The 25,326-nt window shown below is 46.8% G+C and overlaps 1 long non-coding RNA gene across 1 annotated transcript in view; it reads right to left on the bottom strand.

Moving 5' to 3' along the window:
• The window catches only part of LOC135818954 (uncharacterized), a 173,995-nt gene extending 165,001 nt beyond the window's left edge, over window positions 1–8,994 (bottom strand). The window contains exons 1-3 of the long non-coding RNA XR_010553841.1: window positions 8,593–8,994; window positions 7,970–8,133; window positions 7,571–7,625 (exon numbers count right to left, since the gene is read on the bottom strand). This is a non-coding gene — a long non-coding RNA (uncharacterized LOC135818954). The remainder of the gene's footprint in view (window positions 1–7,570; window positions 7,626–7,969; window positions 8,134–8,592) is intronic.
• Between the last annotated feature and the right edge of the window lie 16,332 nt (window positions 8,995–25,326).

Here is a 25,326-nt window from a genome sequence, read left to right as displayed (position 1 = left end):
CGGAGAGGTATTGTATTCGCGCGAGGGAACTTGCCAGGGGGACCCTCTGGCAATGGCGTTTTACGCATTGGCCACCGTTCCTCTTGCTGCACAGCTTGGTTCAGCATCGGAGTCAACAGCTCAAATCTGGTACGCAGATGATGATGCGGCTGCCGACAAGATACAACCACTGCGTCGGTATTGGTCTGCCATTGAGGAGGCCGGCCCTCAGTACGGGTACTACCCGAATGCCAAGAAAACTGTGCTGCTTGTCCGACCGCATCTTCTGGCTGAGGCACAGGAGGCTTTCGCTGGCACGGGCGTCAGAATCCAGACTGATGGTGTGCGGTATCTGGGTGGAGCCATTGGCAGCCAACAGTTTCAGAATGACTTTGTATTGGATCGGGTTGCGGGCATGTGTCGATTGGTGAAGCGCCTTGCTGGCTTGGCTGTGACGCAACCGCAGGCGGCTTATCGCCTTTTTGTTGCGTCTCTGCAATCCCGGTGGACCTTCTTACAGCGTGTGGTCCCTGCCGACCCAGCCGTGTACTCACCTCTGGACCGGGCCATCAATGACGATCTGCTGCCGGCGCTGACTGGCCACACGTTCAGGCCTGACGGTGCGCTTCGTCAGCTACTGTCTCTGCCCCTACGAAACGGCGGTCTCGCTATGCGAATCGGGAGTGTGCGTGCCGAGGCTGAGCGTCTGCTCTGTTGCGATGCGATAGACCCTATGGTGACGTGTGTGGTGGTCGGTCTGGGCGAGCGTCGAGTCGCCGACGTAATTTCAACCAGCAAGGCATTGGCAGTTCAGGCTCGTGGCCGACGCCGGTCTCAGCAGCTGGACATCTTGACTGGGATCAAGCCTGATCTGTCAGATCAGCAGCGCCTCCTTGTGGATGTGGCAGGTGAGGGTGGTGTATCCACTTGGCTTGGCACTCCCCCTTCCATGCACATACCTGGGTCAGTATTTAATACATCTGACTTCAGGGATGCACTCTGTCTGCGGTATGATTTATCGCTGGATGGGGTTGCATTGTCCTGTGTGTGTGGAGGGGAGATGTCAAGCCATCACGCACTCACTTGCCCCAGTGGAGGCTACCCAACGCAGCGCCACAACGAGTTGAGGGATCTCCTTGCGGACGCCCTCGGCAGCGTCGTGTGTGATGTGGCGATCGAGCCACCGCTGATGCCACTCCAGGGCGAGGCAGTCTCTGGCAGCTCAGCTGATGGCGCTCGTGTGGACATACGGGCTCGTGGCTTCTGGACCAGGCAGCAAAACGCCTTTTTTGATGTGCGGGTGACTCACCCAAGGCCGTCTTTGCTGTCTGGACCGGAAGTGGCGGGTCAGTTGTCCCAGCATGAGCGCCAGAAGAAGCGACAGTATGCGGACCGGATTAACCAGGTGGATCGTGGGTCATTTACCCCTCTGGTTTTCGCAACGAATGGTCAGAGTGCGCCGGAGTGCAGCAGATTCCTGAAGACTTTGGCAGCCCGTATAGCAGATAAGAATCGGGATCTTCAGTACGCCCTTGTCCTTGGTCACTTGCGATCGAGGATAAGTACCTCCCTAATCCGGTGGCAGATTACGTGTTTTCGGGGGTCAAGATCGTCGTATGCCCGTGGTGTCTCCGGTACAGGCCGTCATGGTTTCGTAACCGAGTGCCGTGCACTGGCGCACATGTCACGTGTGCAGTAACTGGACTTGTCTATCGAATAGTATTCTTTTCTTTTCTTTTTTGTTCACTGTGTTGTTATTCTATTTTCGCTGTTGCTTTGTAATATTTGAATTCGTTCCACTTGTTGGTTGGAGTTTTACTTGGATCCGTTGAAATTTGTGCAATTACACGACCTCATTGAGCCTATGCTAGGGATTGAGTTCATTTTTGCCTCCTGGGTGCAATGCTTGAGTTCTCTTGGTCAGGTTTCTTTTAATCTTCCTTTTTCTCTTCTTCTTTCAAATCCAGCATTATGTTTCCGGTGTTCTTTTCTTTCTTTGCATCATCATTTTATGTGGTCAATAAAAACACGCTTCCAAGTAGTAGTAGTAGTAGTAGTAGTAGTAGTAGTAGTAGTAGTAGTAGTAGTAGTAGTAGTAGTAGTAGTAGTAGTAGTAGTAGTAGTAGTAGTAGTAGTAGTAGTAGTAGTAGTAGTAGTAGTAGTAGTAGTAGTAGTAGTAGTAGTAGTAGTAGTAGTAGTAGTAGTAGTAGTAGTAGTAGTAGTAGTAGTAGTAGTAGTAGTAGTAGTAGTAGTAGTAGTAGTAGTAGTAGTAGTAGTAGTAGTAGTAGTAGTAGTAGTAGTAGTAGTAGTAGTAGTAGTAGTAGTAGTAGTAGTAGTAGTAGTAGTAGTAGTAGTAGTAGTAGTAGTAGTAGTAGTAGTAGTAGTAGTAGTAGTAGTAGTAGTAGTAGTAGTAGTAGTAGTAGTAGTAGTAGTAGTAGTAGTAGTAGTAGTAGTAGTAGTAGTAGTAGTAGTAGTAGTAGTAGTAGTAGTAGTAGTAGTAGTAGTAGTAGTAGTAGTAGTAGTAGTAGTAGTAGTAGTAGTAGTAGTAGTAGTAGTAGTAGTAGTAGTAGTAGTAGTAGTAGTAGTAGTAGTAGTAGTAGTAGTAGTAGTAGTAGTAGTAGTAGTAGTAGTAGTAGTAGTAGTAGTAGTAGTAGTACTTGAGGAAGAGAATAGGCCCATCTTTTCTCGACCAATGTCGCCTTCTGTCCATGTAACCGCCTTCGGTATTCATATGTTGGCCTATTTAACATTGGCATGCTCTGCGGATTTGTAGGCATGCTAGGCAATTTAAATATTATCCTGCAAAGTATTTTGTAGGTGCTTGACTACTATACTACGTCATGTATTACAATTGGTACATGACTTAATAATAGCCGTTTGGCATGGTACAATAACCTTTTTTGTTTTATTTTTTATTTTTAAAGGCTTTCTCTTCTTCCTCGGATGGTTTAAAAAAAAAAAAAAAAAAAAAAAAAAAGTAGTAGTAGTAGTAGTAGTAGTAGTAGTAGTAGTAGTAGTAGTAGTAGTAGTAGTAGTAGTAGTAGTAGTAGTAGTAGATCCGGGACTTGTTGGCTGACGTGATGCGTGAGGCGGTCCGGGATGTGGAGGTGGAACCGCCTCTACTACCATATGATGGTGAGCGGCTCCAAGGGAGGACAGCCAACCGCTCGGCAGGTGCCCGCCTGGACATCCGGGCTTGTGGCTTCTGGACGAGACAGCAAGATGCCTTTTTCGACATCCGGGTTACACACCCAAAGGCAAGCTTGCTGTCGCGTCAGGAAGTCATCAGCCAGCTCCGAACGCATGAACGGATGAAGAAGCGCCAGTACGGAGAGCGGGTGACAGCAGTTGACAGAGGTACGTTTACACCGCTAGTTTTTTCTACCTCGGGCATGATTGGCAGAGAATGCTCAATGGCACTGAAGACACTGGCATGCCTGATTGCTGAGAAGAACGTCGACCTACACGTATCGGTTATCATGGGTCAGCTCCGTTGTAAGCTGTCAGTCTGCCTTATGCGATGGGCAGTCACCTGTTTGCGGGGTTCAAGATCGTCATACCGCCGCAACAGGATGAATTTCACGACGATGTGCAGGTTGCGGGCAGCCTGAGCGTGATAGTACCTGACAGACATTTGCCCAACATTGCCCCATGATAATGAATTCTTGAGTTTTTGGACATTGTATTGCATTGCTGCTCCATCTACATGGCTGTATTTGTGTTTCACATCTCCATTTCAAGTTTCCTAATAAAGATTGTGTCAAGTAGTAGTAGTAGTAGTAGTAGTAGTAGTAGTAGTAGTAGTAGTAGTAGTAGTAGTAGTAGTAGTAGTAGTAGTAGTAGTAGTAGTAGTAGTAGTAGTAGTAGTAGTAGTAGTAGTAGTAGTAGTAGTAGTAGTAGTAGTAGTAGTAGTAGTAGTAGTAGTAGTAGTAGTAGTAGTAGTAGTAGTAGTAGTAGTAGTAGTAGTAGTAGTAGTAGTAGTAGTAGTAGTAGTAGTAGTAGTAGTAGTAGTAGTAGTAGTAGTAGTAGTAGTAGTAGTAGTAGTAGTAGTAGTAGTAGTAGTAGTAGTAGTAGTAGTAGTAGTAGTAGTAGTAGTAGTAGTAGTAGTAGTAGTAGTAGTAGTAGTAGTAGTAGTAGTAGTAGTAGTAGTAGTAGTAGTAGTAGTAGTAGTAGTAGTAGTAGTAGTAGTAGTAGTAGTAGTAGTAGTAGTAGTAGTAGTAGTAGTAGTAGTAGTAGTAGTAGTAGTAGTAGTAGTAGTAGTAGTAGTAGTAGTAGTAGTAGTAGTAGTAGTAGTAGTAGTAGTAGTAGTAGTAGTAGTAGTAGTAGTAGTAGTAGTAGTAGTAGTAGTAGTAGTAGTAGTAGTAGGAGTAGCAGTAGCAGTAGCAGTAGCAGTAGCAGTAGCAGTAGCAGTAGCAGTAGCAGTAGCAGTAGCAGTAGCAGTAGCAGTAGCAGTAGCAGTAGCAGTAGCAGTAGCAGTAGCAGTAGCAGTAGCAGTAGCAGTAGCAGTAGCAGTAGCAGTAGCAGTAGCAGTAGCAGTAGCAGTAGCAGTAGCAGTAGCAGTAGCAGTAGCAGTAGCAGTAGCAGTAGCAGTAGCAGTAGCAGTAGCAGTAGCAGTAGCAGTAGCAGTAGCAGTAGCAGTAGCAGTAGCAGTAGCAGTAGCAGTAGCAGTAGCAGTAGCAGTAGCAGTAGCAGTAGCAGTAGCAGTAGCAGTAGCAGTAGCAGTAGCAGTAGCAGTAGCAGTAGCAGTAGCAGTAGCAGTAGCAGTAGCAGTAGCAGTAGCAGTAGCAGTAGCAGTAGCAGTAGCAGTAGCAGTAGCAGTAGCAGTAGCAGTAGCAGTAGCAGTAGCAGTAGCAGTAGCAGTAGCAGTAGCAGTAGCAGTAGCAGTAGCAGTAGCAGTAGCAGTAGCAGTAGCAGTAGCAGTAGCAGTAGCAGTAGCAGTAGCAGTAGCAGTAGCAGTAGCAGTAGCAGTAGCAGTAGCAGTAGCAGTAGCAGTAGCAGTAGCAGTAGCAGTAGCAGTAGCAGTAGCAGTAGCAGTAGCAGTAGCAGTAGCAGTAGCAGTAGCAGTAGCAGTAGCAGTAGCAGTAGCAGTAGCAGTAGCAGTAGCAGTAGCAGTAGCAGTAGCAGTAGCAGTAGCAGTAGCAGTAGCAGTAGCAGTAGCAGTAGCAGTAGCAGTAGCAGTAGCAGTAGCAGTAGCAGTAGCAGTAGCAGTAGCAGTAGCAGTAGCAGTAGCAGTAGCAGTAGCAGTAGCAGTAGCAGTAGCAGTAGCAGTAGCAGTAGCAGTAGCAGTAGCAGTAGCAGTAGCAGTAGCAGTAGCAGTAGCAGTAGCAGTAGCAGTAGCAGTAGCAGTAGCAGTAGCAGTAGCAGTAGCAGTAGCAGTAGCAGTAGCAGTAGCAGTAGCAGTAGCAGTAGCAGTAGCAGTAGCAGTAGCAGTAGCAGTAGCAGTAGCAGTAGCAGTAGTAGTAGTAGTAGTAGTAGTAGTAGTAGTAACAAGGCCTCTTTTACGGGCAAATGACGCATATGCGTAAACCAAAAGCAACAAGAAACTCAATAAACAATGTCCAACAAAAGAATCTGCTGACTGCAAAAAAAGGACACAAGGTAAAACTCAAGTCCAATAGATCGCGTATGGTACGTATGTGTGAACAAACCAAAAGCCGATTGAGTGGTGAATGTGGAATGTGTAAGTTGAAAACTCGAGTCTGATAAATAGCCTATTGGGGGTATATGTGTAAAAACATCATAAACCAATAGGGTGGTGGATGTATAATTTGTCTGCGTGTGAATGCTTATTTCGATCTGTCCGATAAACAAAACAAAACAAACTATTATAAAAGTAGAACCAAAAAAAACCAAAAAAAACAAAAAAACAAAAAAAAACAAAGACATGCTCAAAAACAGATATGTCCGTTACGTCACAGCATCCGTTTAGGATCGGCCACACAGCCCCATGCCACTACCGGAGCAGCCTGCACTCCGTGACAAACGAATTGCCACGGCGTACGCCCCGAGCTCCCCGGCATCCACGCAGACAGGTTACGGCCCAGCGGAGGAGGCAGAAGGCAATCTTGGCACGAAGATGGTGCATGACGACGGAGTACTGTAGGTCAGAGTGCTTCTCCACCACGCGCTGAACAAGCCGCTTCAGGAACATTCCACACTCTGCCCCAGCCATGCCATTCGTAGCAAACACCAACGGAGTGAAGGCACCTCGCTCGACGTCCGTGATCCTCTGGCAGTATTTTCGCTTCTTCTCCAACTCGCTGGTGCGCAGTTGGCCAAGGGCTTCCGAACGCGACAGCAGGGACGCTTTAGGGTGGGTGACCCTAACATCAGTAGTAGTAGTAGTAGTAGTAGTAGTAGTAGTAGTAGTAGTAGTAGTAGTAGTAGTAGTAGTAGTAGTAGTAGTAGTAGTAGTAGTAGTAGTAGTAGTAGTAGTAGTAGTAGTAGTAGTAGTAGTAGTAGTAGTAGTAGTAGTAGTAGTAGTAGTAGTAGTAGTAGTAGTAGTAGTAGTAGTAGTAGTAGTAGTACATGACTACACCCGCACTGCTGTGCTAGCGCTACGCGAGTCGTGTGGTAGATCTGAATGTACAAGAGACTAGTCAATACACGGACGTTTCATGTACTGCACCCGGTATGTAAATAGAGAAGGTGTGCTCCTCCGGGCCGGTGATTGTGCTTTGAGAAAGAAATATTTTAGTTTTCCGCTTGGAATAGTCCAGCCTCATTTATGCTACAACGATTAGTCCACAACCGTGACAAGCGACAAAACCGCGAACAGCTCCCGGACCTAAAACGTTCAGATCCCGAAGTGTTGTGAGTCTTGAATCGAAGAGTCGTGTCCGTGGTTCCAAGAACCTGCATTGTACAGTGCGTATCGGTTATAGCGTGGTCGTGTAAAAGAATATACTGCCTACAAGAATGAACTCTCATGTTTTCATAATCATAACATGGATTTCAAGTGCACATTTATTCTTACAAGCAATTTTATCCCATAGTGGAATATATCGGTCCTAAGAATGGACTTTTTGTAGCGAAACATGCCAGATTAGTACAAAGTGTATCGCATGTAGTAATAACATCTGTCCAATGCCATTCTGATGTGACTCTCTTTGCGTCGTAGTGCTGCAGATTCAACTGTTGTGGCCATGTAACTCATTTTGCATGGCCACATGGTAAGCCTATGGGACTATGACCAGCCACATGTACAGAAGTACTGCGTTGCATGTACGAAGATCTTCCTGCCCCTGCGCACATGCATATGATATGCCACACTTGATTTATCGTGTGTAAGAAATATCGGAAATAAGAACAGAAAGTCGTTTTTCAAACACCCACGCTATAACCGATACCTACTGTATATCCAATCGAGCAGCGTCTGAGCTATGTTTGCACCAAAAATCGTGACATTTTCCACTGTATCATGGAAATGCCACACCCTGCAGTCCCGCTGTTACCATATTTTACCGGTATAAGTCGACTTATTCAATTGAATTCAGTGCAAACAGGAATTTCGGATAATTGACCGTTTGGACAGTTGACATTCGGATAATCGACATTCTACTGTAATCCTAGTGCATGCAATGTAACATACTTGACTGTTGGGGAGTCTTGCTGCGTCAGTGCAAATTGGCAGTTAATGCTAGAAGCTGCAGTGAACAACATCACAAATAGAAAATATAGAAAAGCAAATACAACTGAACTTTGATACTGGAAATTACAGATCTGCTGCCCGCATCCACATGTCCATATTCTACATGTGCGACAGATCTTGCAAGATCTTCACTGCCCGTCTTATTGAGGATGGCACACCGAATAGAACGGGCCGCTTCTAAACCAATCAAAGACCCAGGTTGTTATACTCCAGCAACCGGGCAAAGACCTGTCACCCATCCATGACCCATCAGCCCATCTCCTTATGCTCACATTTTGGTGTAGTAGTTGAGCACCTGTCCTTCCTTCATCAAGTGGATATCCTAAGCATGTGACTTACCGCTGGTATATCTCTGCACTTCCATCTTGACTGGTTGTCAAGTCCCTTTCCGGAGAGGTAGAGTGGATGGTAGGGTCAGTGCAGTCCTGGCCACGCCTTGAGAAAGAAGACATTTTCCCATCAGGAGAAGGCCAACATCCTCCCTCTGGGTAGTGTCTTGATACCTGCAGTGCAGTGCAGGAACATTAAACTGCAATTGAAATTGTCTCCATGCCATTGTTAAGCCCAGTTCACATTCGACGGGGCGCAACGGGACGCGACATAAGCATCGACGGGAAACGACGGGACGGTCACCTCGTCACGGACTGTGCCTTATAACTCGCACCATTCGCTGTTGAACATCGCAAAGACTGGAGCATGTCGTGTCGTACGAATTGTACAAGATTTCACAGCTCACCCCAGCCGTCACAGGCCCTTACATCCCGTACCGTCAGCGTTGCGTCGAAAGAGAACTAGGCTTTAGAAGGATTACGCGTTGGTATGTGCTCCTACTTACACACAAATATACAAAAGGTATATAAAGAGAAAGCATGATCCACCCCATCATTGACACCAACAGCCCGGCACAAGAGCAGCAGCACCTGCATTCTATTAACCCGAAGTTCATCTGCGAATATACTCACAGAGTCGTCTCCTTTACTGTGCCCGACCTTGGAAGAAAACAACACAGCGACGTAGTGTTGGTGTCGGTGAGGGCTTCTACGTTCACATGAACATACAGAAAAGCACAATATATTTCCAAACAGACGCCAACTAGTATAACCAAACAGCAACGACAACACCACAAAGACCTAACAGTCTCTTGAGCACAAAGTGTCTGGGATAAAAAAAGAGCAGAAGTTCACCATTGACACTGGTATTATAAAACTTTCTACAACTGCTGCAGAGGCAGCAGCAGGGTTCTAGTGCCCGGACCCAAAGCTCATCTGAGAATTTTCGCCATTGATACAAAGCAACGACCATGGTAGCAGCAGAGAGTAACAGCAGCAGCCGTTTGAGCAGCAGTATCAGCAGTCTCCAGCTTCAAGGGAGTGACCTAGCAAGTTTTACAGTAACGTGAAAGGTGCAACTGCACTCTTTCCGGCACCAAATATGCCATGCTGTCCCCCGCTGCAAAATAGAGGACAACTCTCAACTGTCGCCAACACCTTGGCCCAGAGGGAGTCTTTCCTTGGACGTTCGCCCCGGCCAAAGAAGGTCAAAACCGAAGTGGTGTAATCATGTATCTGCTTCTCCTATCGAGACACTGGCAAGGCTTGTATAGGCATGATAAATTGATAATACTGTATACATATAACAAAGGCAAACGCACAAACTCACGTCCATGCACATGTGCACGGACGGTGTCGTTGGCGTACACACACACACACACACACACACACACGCGCCCATGCCCGCGCATGCACAGGACAAAGGCATGTGCAAAGGAGCATGCTCACAAAAGCACAGGACAGGCACACGACTGATCTACGGATGTATCACGACATTGAAGGGACGGAGCTTGCAGCAAGCCTTCACCCTCTGGAGATTCCTGAAATACATAAATACATGTCAGCATTAAATAGTTGCAGCATAAACATTTCCACGGGGACTGTGCAGCTTCACTTGCCTTAACTTCAGTCTCCCCAGAATGCAGCAATCAGACAATGGCTAAGAAGAGGTGCAGGAAATTTGAACAACTGTTTCAAAAGCAGTCCTCCAAGCCTTCTGCACCAATAGGTGATTCAGTTCGTGCTCTTATACCATCCTGGCAGGTAGAGACATTTTCTAGTAACACGGAGAGCACAATCATCAAGGTGGGCAAGTCCTCAAGAGAGAGAGTGCACCCTAACTTACACTACAAATCATTTACTGGACAGAGCGTCCAGTCCATTCAGTCCAGGGGAGAAGAGGCAAAGGCATAGGGCTCCTGAGAAGATGAAAGGGCAACACATCATCATTACTACATTAATTTTATTATTGGGGGCAGACGTCTTCTCTGTAAAATATGAGGACGAAAGGCACATCAGTACTCACATCCCTGCTCATATCACTGCTCATCCATGTCCTCTACGAGGGCAATGCATTTAGGGCTGAAACAAGTATACAGATAACTCGCAAACCGATCGTTTTAAGAGCGCAATCGATAATCGTTAGTGTTCAAAGCGAATGCAAACAATTTTTTATGCATGCATACCAGTGGCAGTATTCTAGCCCTTGCACTCCATCCAATTGTGGATACGAGTGCAATTGTGTACTTTCAAGCGCAATAATATTGATGCGTGGCTATCAAAGAGATCGGGAGTCAAGACTGTATCTTTTCGATTGATTCGTTGCGGAAGTTGGTGATAAGAGCTTCAAGCCAAAGGGTGACGACAAGCCTGATTCTTCGTTCTAGAAACAACATGAACTCCTCTAGTTCATATTGATAAAGCCTAGTTCACATTCGACGGGACGCGGCGTAAGGATCGATGCGAAGCGACAGGACGGTCTGACGGCGTCCAATGTGAACACCAGGAACGGGAACGCAAGCGTACAAAACGGCTGCATTTTGAGTGTGAACAGGAGGCGGCGGCGTGCGCCGTCCACTCCCGATTCGTACTAGGAATTTTTTAGGATTTCGAACACTGCGCTTCCCATGATAACTCGCAGAATGGCTAACACGACTTGAGTTGAATAGACCATTTGCGCAAATAATAGTAGGGGGGCCGAAAGGGGGCAAGCGTACGCGTGGGGGGGGGGGGGGGGCGTCAGGTGACCCAGCGCTGCAGCAGCGCGCATGCAGCAGCGCTGGGTCAAGCAGACAAATTACACACTTTCTTGCTGGTTTTGTTTTTTTCGAGTGGACGGAGCTGGTGCACAGTCGAGTCACACGGTCATGGAGGGTGAGGACGGCAGAGTCGGTACGAGTAGTGTCGGAGAGCTGGTAGAAGAGGTTCCTCAGCCTTCTTGGACTATTAAGCAGCTGAGAGATTATCTACGAAAGCAGGGTGGTTTGTTGACAGGATGGAAAGCGGAGCTACTTACGAGGTCGTTCATACGGGGCTTCGTCGACTGATTTTTTTTACCTACACTCACTCACGAACTGCGCGTGACATTTGTTCTACATCCAGGGCGTTATTCTACAAATCCAATCCCGAAGCACCAAGAAGCAAGCGGTCGACCCGTGATGCAGCTCCCGTCGCCACGCGCACTTCAGCACCAGTATTTCCTGACTCTGGCTGGACCCAACACAGATCGAAACTTCCTCGTGTAACAGCATCCACGATCTTGTCGCATTTGCTGCTTACTGGAAAGCAAGTTCGCACCAGTGAGAGCCATGATGTACTCATCATCAAGAAGCCTCTAGATCGGGGACACGAGCTGTATTTTGGTGGATACAATCACGATGTTAGTGTGTGCTGTGTGGAGGCCGAGATTTTTATCGAAGCCAAGTGCTGGGCAACCCAGAAAAAGTCTACCAAGTACAGCTTGCGACTTGTGTTCACAGATGACGCCAAAAATGATAGTGCTGTGCTGGATTTTGCTGTGTGTGTGAGGGCTGTGTTGCTGGTGGAGATGGTGGGCTCTGCTCTCATGTGTTTGCTGTGTTACTGGTGCTTAGATTTTGGATTTCAGTTTCGGCAGCCTCCGACACGATACTCAAACTCACTCTCACTTTCTCCTCGCCGCCGCTTCTTGGCTTTTGGCTCGACATCGAGCCTCTCTAGTAAAGAATGACGAACAAGTGCAGCACTTCGACGATCCGCAGGAGAGGGTCTCTCGGCTGGTGGTCGCCGAAAGGAGAAAACACTGGGGATGCTTTCCTGCTTCAAACGACGATGCGGCTTCCAAGAAGATAATGCAGGCAGCCCGGGTAGATCTGGATGGAAGTCTTTTTCCCTGAAATGTTCACTGCAAACAACAGTGCTGGATGAGATCGTGAAATGCGCTCCCTCTTCGCGCTTACATGCCTGCACCCATCTCGCCCTTAGGTCGGGATCTTTGGGATACTTATGAAAAGACAGATCTCGTTGATCTGATCGGCGATTTGAGCAGCCAAACACAGAGCAGTGGTCGTGCGATGGCATCGTGAGGCGAAGGAAAACTACCGACTGAACTACAACCAAATCATTTCAAAACAAAAACAAGAAACACGGCCACCGGCACCAACAAGCACACGAAATCTCCGTGCAGTACACCACGTACACACTGTACTTGCACGCTGCACTGTGCAGTGTGCACGGTCCACGCGCGATCTCATGCACGATGGGGCCCCCCTATACACCATGCCTTGCCCCCTTACGCCCCCCTACTTTATTTTGTCAAATGGTCTATTTTAGCAAGATAAGATCTCATGTCACTTATGGTATCTAGGGATAGTTTAGGAGAATGACAGATGATCTGTTTTATCATTTCCTAGGGCTACTATTCGAATGGAACAACTTTCAGGACTACTTTTTGTCTCCATGAAAAACTGGTATTGTGAACTTGATTTCGCTTCATTCAAGGAGAAATAATTGAAAAGAAGTCCCGAAAAACAAGAAATTAGGTCCGAAAGTCACCCCGTCACGGACAGTGCCTTATGACTCGCGCCGTTCGCTGGAGAACATCGCAACGACTGCAGCATGTTGTGTCGTACGAATCGTAAAAGATTTTACAGCTCACCCCAGCCGTCCCGACAGGCCCTTACGTCCTGTAATGTCAGTGTTACGTCGAATGTGAACAAACTTAGGCTTTAGACCAGTCAGATGTCTACAGGTGTCGACACAATTGCCTGAAATGTTTACAGAATACCAAACACTGAGCGGTAGCCTGGATATATTTAGAGTGTTTGACTGGTGGCCACAGCTAATGTAGCAAAGGCATCATGGAATTTCTTCATAGTCTTGTGTTCGAGGTGCACGACTATAGCCGGAAAGAATCTATAATTATGAACCAACAATTATAATTGATCTCAATGTCTCAGTACTCATACTCCTTGTCAGGTTCGTGCTAGATTGTGCACGTCTGACTATTCGAAATCTGGTTTAGTTGGTGGACTCGATTGCATAGCTTGTGCCCACATTTTTCTATGTCACAATTATATTCATCACTAAAGAGATTGGCCCATCTGCGCCCGTACTTCGCGTTTCATCTTGTTTCATCTCGTTTCATCTCGTTTCATCTTGTTTCATCCGTTTCATCTGGTTGTGCTCGCCCTGGGGGATTCCCCGAACTGTCTCAAAAGGTGCAGCCTGTGCTTCGTTCACGCGGACTGTCATTGCTGTGCCAGATAGCAGGTACCTAACCAGTCGTAAACCGTCCCCGTCTCCTATTTTCTCTTGCTTTATTACATCGAGCAGCTTTGTGCGGTTTAATGCGTCAAAAGCCTCTTGCTCAGGTCCAACCCGAGCACGTCAATAGTGGTGTTGAAGCGTTCAATAATTGATGCCAGGATCCGTTTGCAAAACACAATATCTGCAGTTGATCTATTCTGACCTGTCATTTGACGTCAGGTACACTACGCCTTGGCGCCAAGTTGGCGGCAAAGAGTTTTTTGTCTTCCACATGTTTCCAGTAAGGCTGTGCTATCAATAATTGATCGCAAAACTTTAAAATGAAAAAAATTGTTGGGTAAACTGTGGTGTTAGAGTTCCCTGTAGGGAAGCTGTATTCCTGATGCGGAGAGACATGTTCGTACCCCTGTATGGCCACCTCCAAATGAATCACCCGGAACCCAAGTCAATACGCTAGTTAACTTTTCACGACAAAGAAGAGCACAGCATGCAAGGGTAACATTAACGCTTTTTTCATGAACAAGAAAATGATCTGAGCTGTATTGCGTCCGCACTGGCAAAAAGCTTCAATTAATTCAAAAGCCTGCACAGCACAATGCAGGAGATAAGTTGAGCAAATTGCGAAACCAATGTACACGCATACGCGACAAAGAGCGAGGCGACCATAATACCGACGACATAAACTCAGGAGGTGAGGGGCGGGGAACACTTATTTAAAGTTCACGAATCTTAGAGATCATCAACCAGTGGTACTAACCACCTAAATAACCATAATACCAACGTAAATAATACCACATAATTGAGGCGCAAATGCGCTAGTAAATCATTTACAACTGAACCCAACAGCAGAGACGAATATGACGATTGTTTCCAAATAAACAGAAAAAGCCATGAAAAGCACAGTCATGCTGGATACAGGAGAGAGTGCACCATACTCCCTGCCCATTATGACAAGCGGTGAATAGGCGACAAGATCACATTCATTCCAGAGGGTCTTTAAACGTAGTCATTTAGGGAAGCAGCGATAATGTACATCTACATTAAGGACAGCTTCCTACGTTAGACGGCACATTCAAAACGCTGCCCGGAGTCGACGGATATTTTGTCGGATTGTTGGATATCCGCGAATGGCATCTTCCAGGTCGTCTGAAAGATCCCGCCATTTGTCCTCCAGAGCAATGACGAGACTGTTGGCGTCGTAGGTGTGGTCGAGAAAGCTGTATTCGCGTGTGTTGAGCTTTAGAAGGCTGAACTGCTGGTTTATCCTTCCCAGCAGCTCGAGTGGTGATATGGCCGGCGTGTTGACAATGCAATGAGCGCCTACTGCGCCAACCGTCCCACCAACAGCCATGCCACACAGCGTCCAACCGACGACGGCTGTGACCCAGCCAATGAGCGGGACGGCAATAGCTATCGCTATGCCTCCGCCAATAACAGCTCCGACAATGGCTGCAGTTTTGCGTGGGTGCCTAGTCCAGAAGTGGGAGTCGGCCCTTGATGTTGCATCGTACAATGTCTGTAGCGCTCGCGATGTCTTGGAAATATAGGAGTTCTCGTCCTCACTATCCAGCTTTTTCAGTTCCGTAAGAAGCTCGTCCCTGCGATGCTTCAAGTCTCGAATGTAGCTTGCCACAGGGTCCTGGTCGCGCCTGCCTTCGCGAATCGCTTTGACGATTTCATTCTGAGCGCGTCGGCGATCGGTTGTAGTGGCTTTGCCGGCGTGGCCAGCTCGATGAAGCTGAAAAGCCAGTTCGCATGTCTGGTCCAGTACTCTGTTTGCAATGCAGCACATGTTGGTCACATGCAGCTTGGCATCCTCAGCCTGAGCATTGGTGCCGTTTGGGAAGACGAGGCCTTTGAAACTGCTCAGCAATCCTTCGAGCTTGTCAAGGACATCAGATAGAGAATACTTCGGGGTCGATGGAACGGGAGTTCCCACTATTTCCATAGCATCCGCCATGGTGAAAATAGTTCAAAAAGAACTAGTTAGCGGGTCACAACGTTCACGAACAACATCGAGGAGAAATCTGAATGTAACTAAGTGAAAGGCAAGGGATAGGGTCTATTTTCATTCTTGTGAACTACCCACTCACCAAGATCTGTGGCATTTATATGCGCACCTTTTGCAGCAGCTACGTCCCGTCCTGAATATGGTTTCGTTCTTGCCAGCACGTAGCAAGACTAGCCACCACATTCTTGTGTGAAAAGTGCTCCAAGGGGATTTCTTCTTTTCTCGTCCCTAGCCAGTACGTGTCACGGACAAGGAAGATTGTTCTTTACCCATGTTCACTGAACCCATCAACTAGTACCATGTCGATGAGTTGTCAAAGCACCTTTACAAGCGGGCATCATCACTACCAACCCTGGCCGCCCACTGCATGTATGTCAGGTGAGCACCTGCTAACTGGCAAAATACTTTGACTAGCTGACATGATAGTTGGCACGTAGATCGTCAGACTACTTCTACTTGGCAAGAAGGCCAGTTAGGAACAGATAGGTCTGTGGCCAGTTAGTGACATCCACAAACTTGCAGCTGATGTCAAACCTATTTTGGCCGTCGACGACCGACCCCGAACTACAATGTAAGTCGCAATGCGAAACCAATGGCTGTGCACCAAGGCTAGTACTGTCCAGCCATCAGTATCCCCTTGGAGTCGATTACACGTACAATCATCTGAGGTGACTCATCTCCCCATACCGTTACTGGCATGTTGTCTGCCATGCAAGCAGAGATCATGCCTGGGACTATTTCTATTTTTACTGGCGATGGGAATATTTCTTTCAAACAACATGTGTATGATATGACCTAGAAAGAACAGGCTCGGACGCAAGTGAAACATGAACACAACGTGTGCGGAGCGCAAGAGGGGGAGAAAAAAATCCCGGATACTGGTCAGTGGTCACCTAGCAGGTCTTACACATGTCTAGCTGTTTCCTGACTCGCGGCTTGTCTGTTCACTGATTACCAGTCATTAATGAGCCTGCAAAGGTTCACTTGGAAATTTTATGAAGCTAATCGATGGGAAATATTATCTGCCATCTCCGGGAAACACTCCGAGTACCCATTCAAACACGAAAATCTTCATCTTCGAGTGTTACCACTTTTCTCAGTTTTGGCGTCGCCTAGTCAATCGACCGACTTGATAATGATACGATGCAATGTTCTACACTCACATGTACATGTATGTATCGTGTAGACCAGAGACACGGTGATCATTGCACTTGACCGTGGCTGAAGCCCAGCACAGTAACCCATCTCAGTACATGAATACATTCATATGTTACGAAACTTGGGTTTAGGATTATAATGAAATTATTGTCAACTCGAGCGCATTAACATTGAGAGTGGATGTAAAGGACGATCATACACACGTGCATCCAGTTTCAACTAGAATGAGCCCAAGTACATGTATGATATTAAAACGCAGTTCAAGGAACAATTGCTAGAGGTCTAAGTATTTGTAAAAACGTTCTTTTAAGAATTCTCCTAGGCAACGAGAATGACCTCAGTCTAAATTGACTTTTAAAGATGAATGAAGCCATGGAAGTAGGAAGGCTACTTCGCCGCACACAAATATTTTGGGACTATTAAAGAATATTCGCACGTTCTTGAGTTTTACGCACTGTGTCGCTTTCATGACATCAGTCAATCAGGAGCACATGTCCGGTATTTTCTTCAGGCACCGGATGCTCCTGTCTATGGACAAAGAGTTCCGCTGCACGTCCTTCCACATGGCGTCCAAGTTACTCCATGTCCTCCGTAGAGCCTCCTGCAGTCTGGCACGGTCCTGCTGCTCAGCAAAGGGTTGATCCAGAAAGTCGAACGCAAGCAGGAGATGCTCAATACTGGCCAGCCCCGTCGGCAAGATGTCCTTGTTACGTCGAATACCTTCATACATGCTGCTATACTTCAAGTATGTCGATTCTTTAGCCGATTCGCCTGTCACTACAGCAGCCAACTTGGACCAACACATTATGGCGCATGAAAATGGGAACGGCGGGTTTTGCGAGGCGTCGTCTGGCTCAGTAGTATCCACATTAGTGCCCGATATTGGTATCTTGGTCAACAGGCTGGACAGAGCAGCTTTTGTTTTCATCACTCTGGACGAGTCGCTGTCCGTGTTGAAGCTGGCCAATGCCTGCTGCAGCTCGCGTAGGCGAAGTCGCAGGCTCCTCTGGAACACCTCGTACCTCTGCACGTCCCCTCTGTGTAGAGAGTCGCAGAGCGCATCCTGATCGGTTGTGCACTCGCTCTCCAGTCTGCTACCATCTTCGCCGGCAATAAAGACGTCATTCAAGAGATGACGGACATTCTTGATCACCCGTGCTAACTCCATTGCCAATAGGATTACACACGTTTTGGCCTCTTCGTGCTCAAACATTGCCGCTTCGGGTAGTCTCGTCAGCCACAGAGCCGCCTTCAGATACTCCACGCTCTCGATGAGAACGTTCCATTGCTCGTTCATTGTTTGATAGGATGGCAATGAATGAGGAGTATCACATTGGATGTCAAGACTAAGCGTCGCAAGAACAGCGTCAACTCCATCGCCGGCGCTCAAATCAGATTCGGCCATCATGATCTCCCGTTGCTCATCAAGGTAGCGCTTTCCTAGTATGTCGAGACTCTCTCCCGTCTGCCTCTGCTCCTGACGGTCTTAACTTGATGTCAGCTCAAAAAACACGACCCTTCCAAGATTGGTACATTCCTTGAACTGCTGCTACCTGTACGGTTTCTTCTCCAAACCCCGGGCATGTCAAGTAGTCTTCGAGGCACGTGGCTTCTGTTCGGGTTGCAGTCTGTGCTTGCAAACAAAAAAACAGCGCTGAGTGCTAGTACTCAGTACCAGCAGGGGAAAGACACGCAGTCCCTGTATCCAGCACTTTTCACACCTGTACGCCTTCTCTGCACGTGTAGTGCCTAGTAGTATCAGGTCATTGCTGACATACGACATGGGGGATATGGGCACGGACGACGCTGTCACGCTGATCACTGACACTCTATGATGCAGACACTGGGGTTGCGTGCGCTTATACTTGACCTGAGCAGGTCAAACAGTCTGCATATCGAAACGTTACACAACTATGGGGAGAGCCCGGGGGAAAGTCCCTAGATCGAATGCTTGCCGTCCCGACTGACATGCTCCTTAATAGTAATAATTATGATACACATGTACAATCATGACTGTAGTGGCCCACACCAGGCAGATCTTTGGCCAATGGTCTGACACCTACTCCGACATGAAATCGGCAGACTGGGTCGGGATACCTAGACTATGACATCGGAGCGCACGTACCACCCGCCGCAAGCCGCGCTGGTCAGGCTAGGTTCTCTGTTGCCACCATCCCCCAACGCAATGTGTTCAAGATGTCAGTCATCCCCCATACGCTCGCTCCATGAAACTTATCACCCATTATTCCAGTCACTGTTGCTGTCGCATCCTCTCGTATGTCGCATCCACTCGTAGTCCACGTCCACTGATGTCGACCGAGGTAGCTCTCTTGCTACTGTGCTGCTGTGTAATAGCGACATGCACCCAGCTAAGTCTCTGCTTCGTTCAGCAACTTCAGGGAATTCAGAATAGGAAGACTGCTGTACCACCCGCCCTTTTCTTTTTACTTTTAAGGTGGCAGACTACCCAAAATCCGCTGAAAAATTCGAATTTGTAAATTCATATTGAGTGCTACATCAGTTGAAAGAGCATGAATAGCTGCAAATTCTCTGAAAACTGTGTCCCGATCTGACCAGCCGTTCAAGAGTTATGGCCGCAAATGTGCCCTTGCAAGGAAAGATTTTTTTGTTGCACGCTGTCATTTGTTGGCAGCACTGTATTTGAATGTGAGCAGACCGTGCGCAACTTGTCTTATCATGAAACACGCGAAAGTGTGCAGAATTTTGCTCCAAGTCCAAAAAAGTCCAAAAAATCACGTTAAAAAAACACGTGCAGCAGGACTTTTGCCAGCACCCTCGTGACGTTGCAGATATGTGGCTTGATTATTGTAGTTGACGTTGATTTAGTGACTTTGGCAAGTTTGAATCGTGTCAAGAAGTCAGGTAGGATTCGGTACTAGGCAGTAGTGAAACGTGAGTGGTAGTCTTTGCCGGTTTCTGAGGGTATCCTGGATTTGGGGTGCAGCGCTGTGGAAATGGCTTGCTGTGGAGGTCCCAGCACAGGATGTTGTATCAAAGGTACGACCTCGTAGTACGTGCTAAACCCGGTAAAAAAATTCAAAAATTGACTTGTGTCTGTGTGAGTATGTGAGGGAACGCCCACTCGTTCCGTTGTGACAGATTCCAGGGCCTCGTTGAGGGGCCCTACCCCATCACCCATGGCTGCTTCTGGACTTGTTTTAGGTTTGGGTTCCGCGCACGGACAGAATGGGCACGAAAAATGTGAAAAAAATTGTAAATGCATATTTTGTTTGGCTCCTGGGTGGCTCGCACACCGTGGCACTATGCCGGAAATTTTGAGTTTTTCCGGCCTGGAAAGCCTGTCAGTGAGGCGCAAGAACTTGTAAATCATGTCCTGAGGGCCAGCATAGTGGCAGGAGGGTGGGGTCAAAATTTCACTCAAATCCATTGAGAAACACCAAAGTTATGGTCAATTGAATGCCATATGAAATTTATGGGTAGGCTGCCCCCTTAAGGGGGCAGCCTGAGGGGGGCAGCCTGGTCGTAAAATCACTGAAAAATCGAATTTGTAAATTCATATCGAGTGCTACATCAGTTGAAAGAGCATGAACAGCTGCAAAATCTCTGAAAATTTGGTGTCGATCGGACCAGCCGTTCAAAATTTGTTAATTGAGTTAAGGTGGCAGACTACCCAAAATTCGCTGAAAAATCGAATTTGTAAACTCATATTGAGTGCTACGTCAGTTGAAAGAGCATGAATAGCTGCAAATTCTCTGAAAATTGTGTCCCGATCTGACGCGCGGTTCAAGAGTTGTGGCCTAAAATGTGCCCTTGCAAGGAAAGATTTTTTTGTTGCACGCTGTCATTAAAATATTTGTTGGCAGCACTGTATTTGAATGTGAGCAGACCGTGCGCAACTTGTCGTATCATGGAAACACGCGAAAGTGTGCAGACTTTTGCTCCAAGTCCAAAAAAGTCCAAAAATCACGTTAAAACCCGCGTATGGGGCTGCACAGCGCCGTGCAGCAGGAGTTTTGCCAGCACCCTTGTGACGTTCCAGATATGTGGCTTGATTATTGTAGTTGACGTTGATTGAGTGACTTTGGCAAGTTTGAGTCGTGTCAAGAAGTCAGGTAGGATTCAGTAATAGCCAGTAGTGGAACGTGAGTGGTAGTCTTTGCCGATTTTGGAGGGTATCCTGGATTCGGTTTGAAGCGCTGTGGAAATGGCTTGCGGTGGAGGTCCCAGCACTGGATGTTGTATCAGAGGTACGACCTCGTAGCAAGCCCTGAACCTAAAACCATTTCAAAAATTGACTTGAGTCTGTGGGAGTCTGTGGCAGAACGCCCACTCCTGCCGTTGTGACAGATTCCAGGGCCACGTTGAAGGGTCCTATCCCGGCACCCATGGGCCATGGCTGCTTCTGGGCGTTTTTTAGGTTTGGATTTCGCGCACGGACAGAATTGGCTAGAAAATGTGAAAAAATTGTAAGTGCATTTGTTTGGCTCCTGGGTGGCTCGCACACCGTGGCACTATGCCGGAATTTTGAGTTTTTCCAGCCTGTAAAGCCTGTCAGTGAGGCGCAAGAACTTTTAAATCATGTCCAGAGGGCCAGCATAGTGGCAGGAGTGTGTGGTGCAAATGTCACTCAAATCCATTGAGAGACACCAAAGTTACGGTCAATTGAATGCCATATGAAATTTAGGACCAGGCTGCTACCTTAAAAGCGATTATTTGTAACATGGAAATTTGTTCCTTGGCTCACCATCTGAGTTCTTGAAGCTATTATTCATTTTCTGCTGCCCCGGTTATTTCTTTTCCTAATTATTATTATTTTCTTTGCCTTCGCTTTCTTGTTATTGGGCAATTTGCCCGTTAGAATCTGCGAAGCAAAATATACAACAACAACAGCAACAACTATACACATACACACACACACACAAATTCGTCGGAAACGCGCGCGACAACATTGTCCACACTAGGAGATGTTCGCGCCTGTCTTGAGAATGTTTCGTGCGATTCCATAACCCCCGAAAATCGGCCTAGAGGACCAGGCATTAGATTTGGATTGGATTGGTTTCTGTGATGTTGAGTAACAAATAGGCAATGTTGCCTTACTACGATCTGCATAACGGTCACCTGCAAAAATTGGACCGCATCCTTTCTTGAAGAGAGCAGGAAGGGGTATAGAGTTCGCCGTCGCTGCACCTCTGTTGTTTCCTCTGTTATATTTGTTATTTGGCTTTTGGTATTAATTTAGAAGTCTGCTCTTCTGACGTGCAGTGCCTGTTGGCCATACAGTATAGTTTGCTCTTTTGTTCTTCAAAGCCTCACATCGATGAATAATCGCAAGAAGCCAACATAGAATAGTTAGAGAGAAGGTAGAAAACCAAGGTGGAGTCCATACGGAAAGAGGAAAGGGAATCTAAGGCTGAGGACATTGAAATGAACGGTCACGTGTACTGTACGGTATAGTATGCCATTCCATGACAGAAATATTGAGGAGGATGCCGTCTATGTTGAGGTGGTAAGCCTCACAACCAGGGCTCGACAGGGGAGGGGTGGGGGGGGGTGGGAGGAGGGACCTCGGTAGCAACATCCAGGTTAATACCCCTTATTCGGAGTAGTTGGTAGGGATTTCAATGTCACCCGTGGATTAAATACTGATATGTCTAAAGCTGTGTTCACAACTGCTGGATGTACGCCTGAAACCACACGTTTGTGCGTATTATTCTAGTCTAGTGCTCGTTGTTTTTCAAACAATCCATCATGACATAAGAATGGTACAGGGGCCGGCACATTCGGGCTCTCCGCCTTCTCCGTGAAAAAAAAGGTTTAAACTCGGGTGTTGAGCCGAGGCTTGTCACATTCGCTGATTGTGCCGGTATAATTATGATCTGGTAACACTGGTGGACAGTTAGTAATAACTCTTAACATTAAATTTTTGTCCCCTCATGATAAAAAGGCGGTGCGTATAATTATTAGCTAGCTTTTGGGGCGCCATGCGTATGGAAACGCGGCGAAATGGAAATTCCAAAACGTTGGAATTTTCAGCGCGTATCAGGCGCGTACCAGCGTACATGCCAGGCACTTTGACTGGCGGGGTCAAAAAATTAGTACTCGGGGATGTCGCACGCCCTATTACACTGGTCAAATTGGTGTTTTATTGTGAAAGCCTGAGTGCACGTTTGGGCACGCATGAACCGCAAGCGTACTGCATCCATGCGCCAGTTGGGAACACAGCTTTAGTGATCAGTGCCTAAAGCAGGAAACACGAGCAGAGGCGAATTTTATATCACTGGACCTCGTGCGTGATGTACTACATATTTCGCTAATCTCAGTTGTCACTTCTTGTTTGGTTGACTAATCGTCAGTATACACTAGACATTTATATAAACCCTTTCAGTACAATGAATGTGTCTGGTTTTTTTTTGGTCACTGGATATTTCTATGAAAGTGCACAAGCATTAGTAGAATGGAGAACAGCAACAACAAAAACGTCGATGACGACGGAGACGATGAGAAAAACACACCATCAACACTAACGGCGGTGTGGATAAGGATTTGAAACAACAACACGACGACGAAGACGATGAAGACGGCGAAGACTACGACGATGACGACGACGACAACAACAAAAGTTCTTCATCATTTTATTAAAAGAATACTATTTGTAAGATATTTATCCCACATAATTATTCATCATCATCATCATCATCATCACATTCACCTTGCCACTGTGAATTGTATTCTGTTTGGCCGTAAAAGAGGCGTGTGTGTGTGTTCTTCAAAAAGAATCATCATCAGCATTACATCATTATTAATTTTTTTTGATCCCATCTTCCAACCCGGCAAATATTTAGATTTTGATAAAAATGATTCAAAGCCCCTCAGTTATTTATTTTTTCAATTAATTATTTTGTAATACTTATACATGTATCTTATTAATATAAGGTTTGGAGACACCACTGTAGCCAATACTTGAATTGTATGACGGCGTTGCGCAACCTCGAAAACCTCCCAGAGGAATATACATGTATTGTAGCGTCTCTGGACGTTGTGTCATTGTACCAGAATAATCCTATTCAAAGAAAGCGTCGATGCGGCCACAGATTTATTAGAAGAGCATGAGGAATCAGTTGATATGTTTGCACTGTCATTATCAGACATACGCGAAATGCTCAGGAGTCAAATTTCTTTGAGTTTGACGGCGCCATCTATCGACAACAGCAGGGTCTAGCTATGGGCAACCACCTCGCGTCCCCATTGGCTATTATCTTTATGTCTAATTTCGAGTCACGTGCCCTGTCTCAGTATCCCCTGAAACCGCTCTTATATCGTCGGTATATTGATGATTGCATACTCGTTTGGATTATTATTTTTTTTCTTATTTTGTTAGGGATTTCCCAACAGGCAATGTTGCCTTTTTACTGGGAACCCTAAATGAGACTTTGTGTGAGCGCGAAACAAAGCAGGATCTTTGGTATTGCGGCATTTCTGGTATTTGTTGATAATCTCAATTCCCGCCAACCACGCATACAATTCATCGCAGAATATACACACACAACCAACTCTCACACCATCAGTTACTGTCAATCTCGGTGTCAGGTGACAAGTTGGACTGCGAGTTATTTGTCAAGTCGTCCCATAGTGGTGTACATTTGCCATTATTTGCCTGCTTTGCCAATGGAAACAAAAATCGCTCTCGCCATCCGCAGGCGGCAGGGCAGTCAACAACGCAACAACGGAGGCAGAACGAGAACGGGGGATTAAAAAGGTCACCACACTCCTCCTTGAGAACCACTACCCACGGCGCATTATACAATCAGCCATAAAACACTCCGACACCGCACGGACAACCGCACGCAACCGAGAGCAGCCCCACCAGCAGACACCACATCGGACGGGGAAACGACAGTACACGTCACTTGTCAAGGTACCGTACGTAAATGACCAGCTTGCAAGAAGAGTTCGTCAAGTGGTCAGGTCGTTTGACAGAGATGTGCGTGTGGTCTTTACGTCCGGTCGCTCACTAAAGGATATGTTGGTCTCGTCGTCATTCAGCAAGCCACAATGCCCCAGGACGGTACAGCAGCAGAGGGAGAAGAGGGGGCGGGGTCGGCCCGCTGAATGTCGTGCATGCGATGGTGGTCTCAAGCGTGATGCTTGTATGTCCCAAGATGTCGTGTAATCTATGACATGCACCATCTGTCAAGAAGAATACGTCGGGGAAACAGAAAGGACAACACACAGGAGGACTGGGGAGCACCACAGACAAGCCAAGAACGCGACATTGGGAAAGCCATGGGGAGACCATTATCGGCAAAAGCAGCACATCTTCCCATCGTCACCGCAGTTCTCACCATTCACCCATCTACAAGTTCTCGCCAGCAGGCAACGGTCATACGTTGACCGCAGAATCATGGAGGCACTATTCATGAGGAAGAGGAAGCCGGCAGTGAACAGTGACAATGGTTGGCGACTGTTGGGTGATGTGTAAATATATCTGTCATTACCATAATTTGTGCAAGAATTTGTGCACTGTGTGTGTGTGTGTGTGTTTCTGTGTGTGTATGTGTGTGTGTGTGTGTGTGTGTGTGTGTGTGTGTGTGTGTGTGTGTGTGTGTGTGTGTGTGTGTGCGTGTATGTATGTATGTATGTATGTACAGTCAGTATCGCCTATAGCGTTGGTGTTTGATTTTGAGCATTTTATCACTATAAGCGATATATTACTATGACCGATACTGCATGCAATGTATGCGAGTGGGGTGTCAAACGACTCAGCGCGCAGTGCATATACGCACTACATACATGCACAATGTCATATAGCTGGCTGTAGCTCCGGACACACAAAATCAGGATTTCCTCATGATGGAGGCATATTTAGGCAACTTGTACAAGCAAAACTCACCAAACAACACTCACTGGAAAAGTTCTTCACGAAGAAGTAACACCCTGTTCTCCTCTGACATCGCTTGATTTCACATCAA

This window comes from Sycon ciliatum, chromosome 6, assembly GCF_964019385.1.
Source record: "Sycon ciliatum chromosome 6, ocSycCili1.1, whole genome shotgun sequence".
NCBI classification, from domain to species: Eukaryota; Metazoa; Porifera; class Calcarea; order Leucosolenida; family Sycettidae; genus Sycon; species Sycon ciliatum.
The sequence above is the reverse complement of the archived record's forward strand: the minus strand, read 5'-3'. Positions and strand labels throughout refer to the sequence as shown.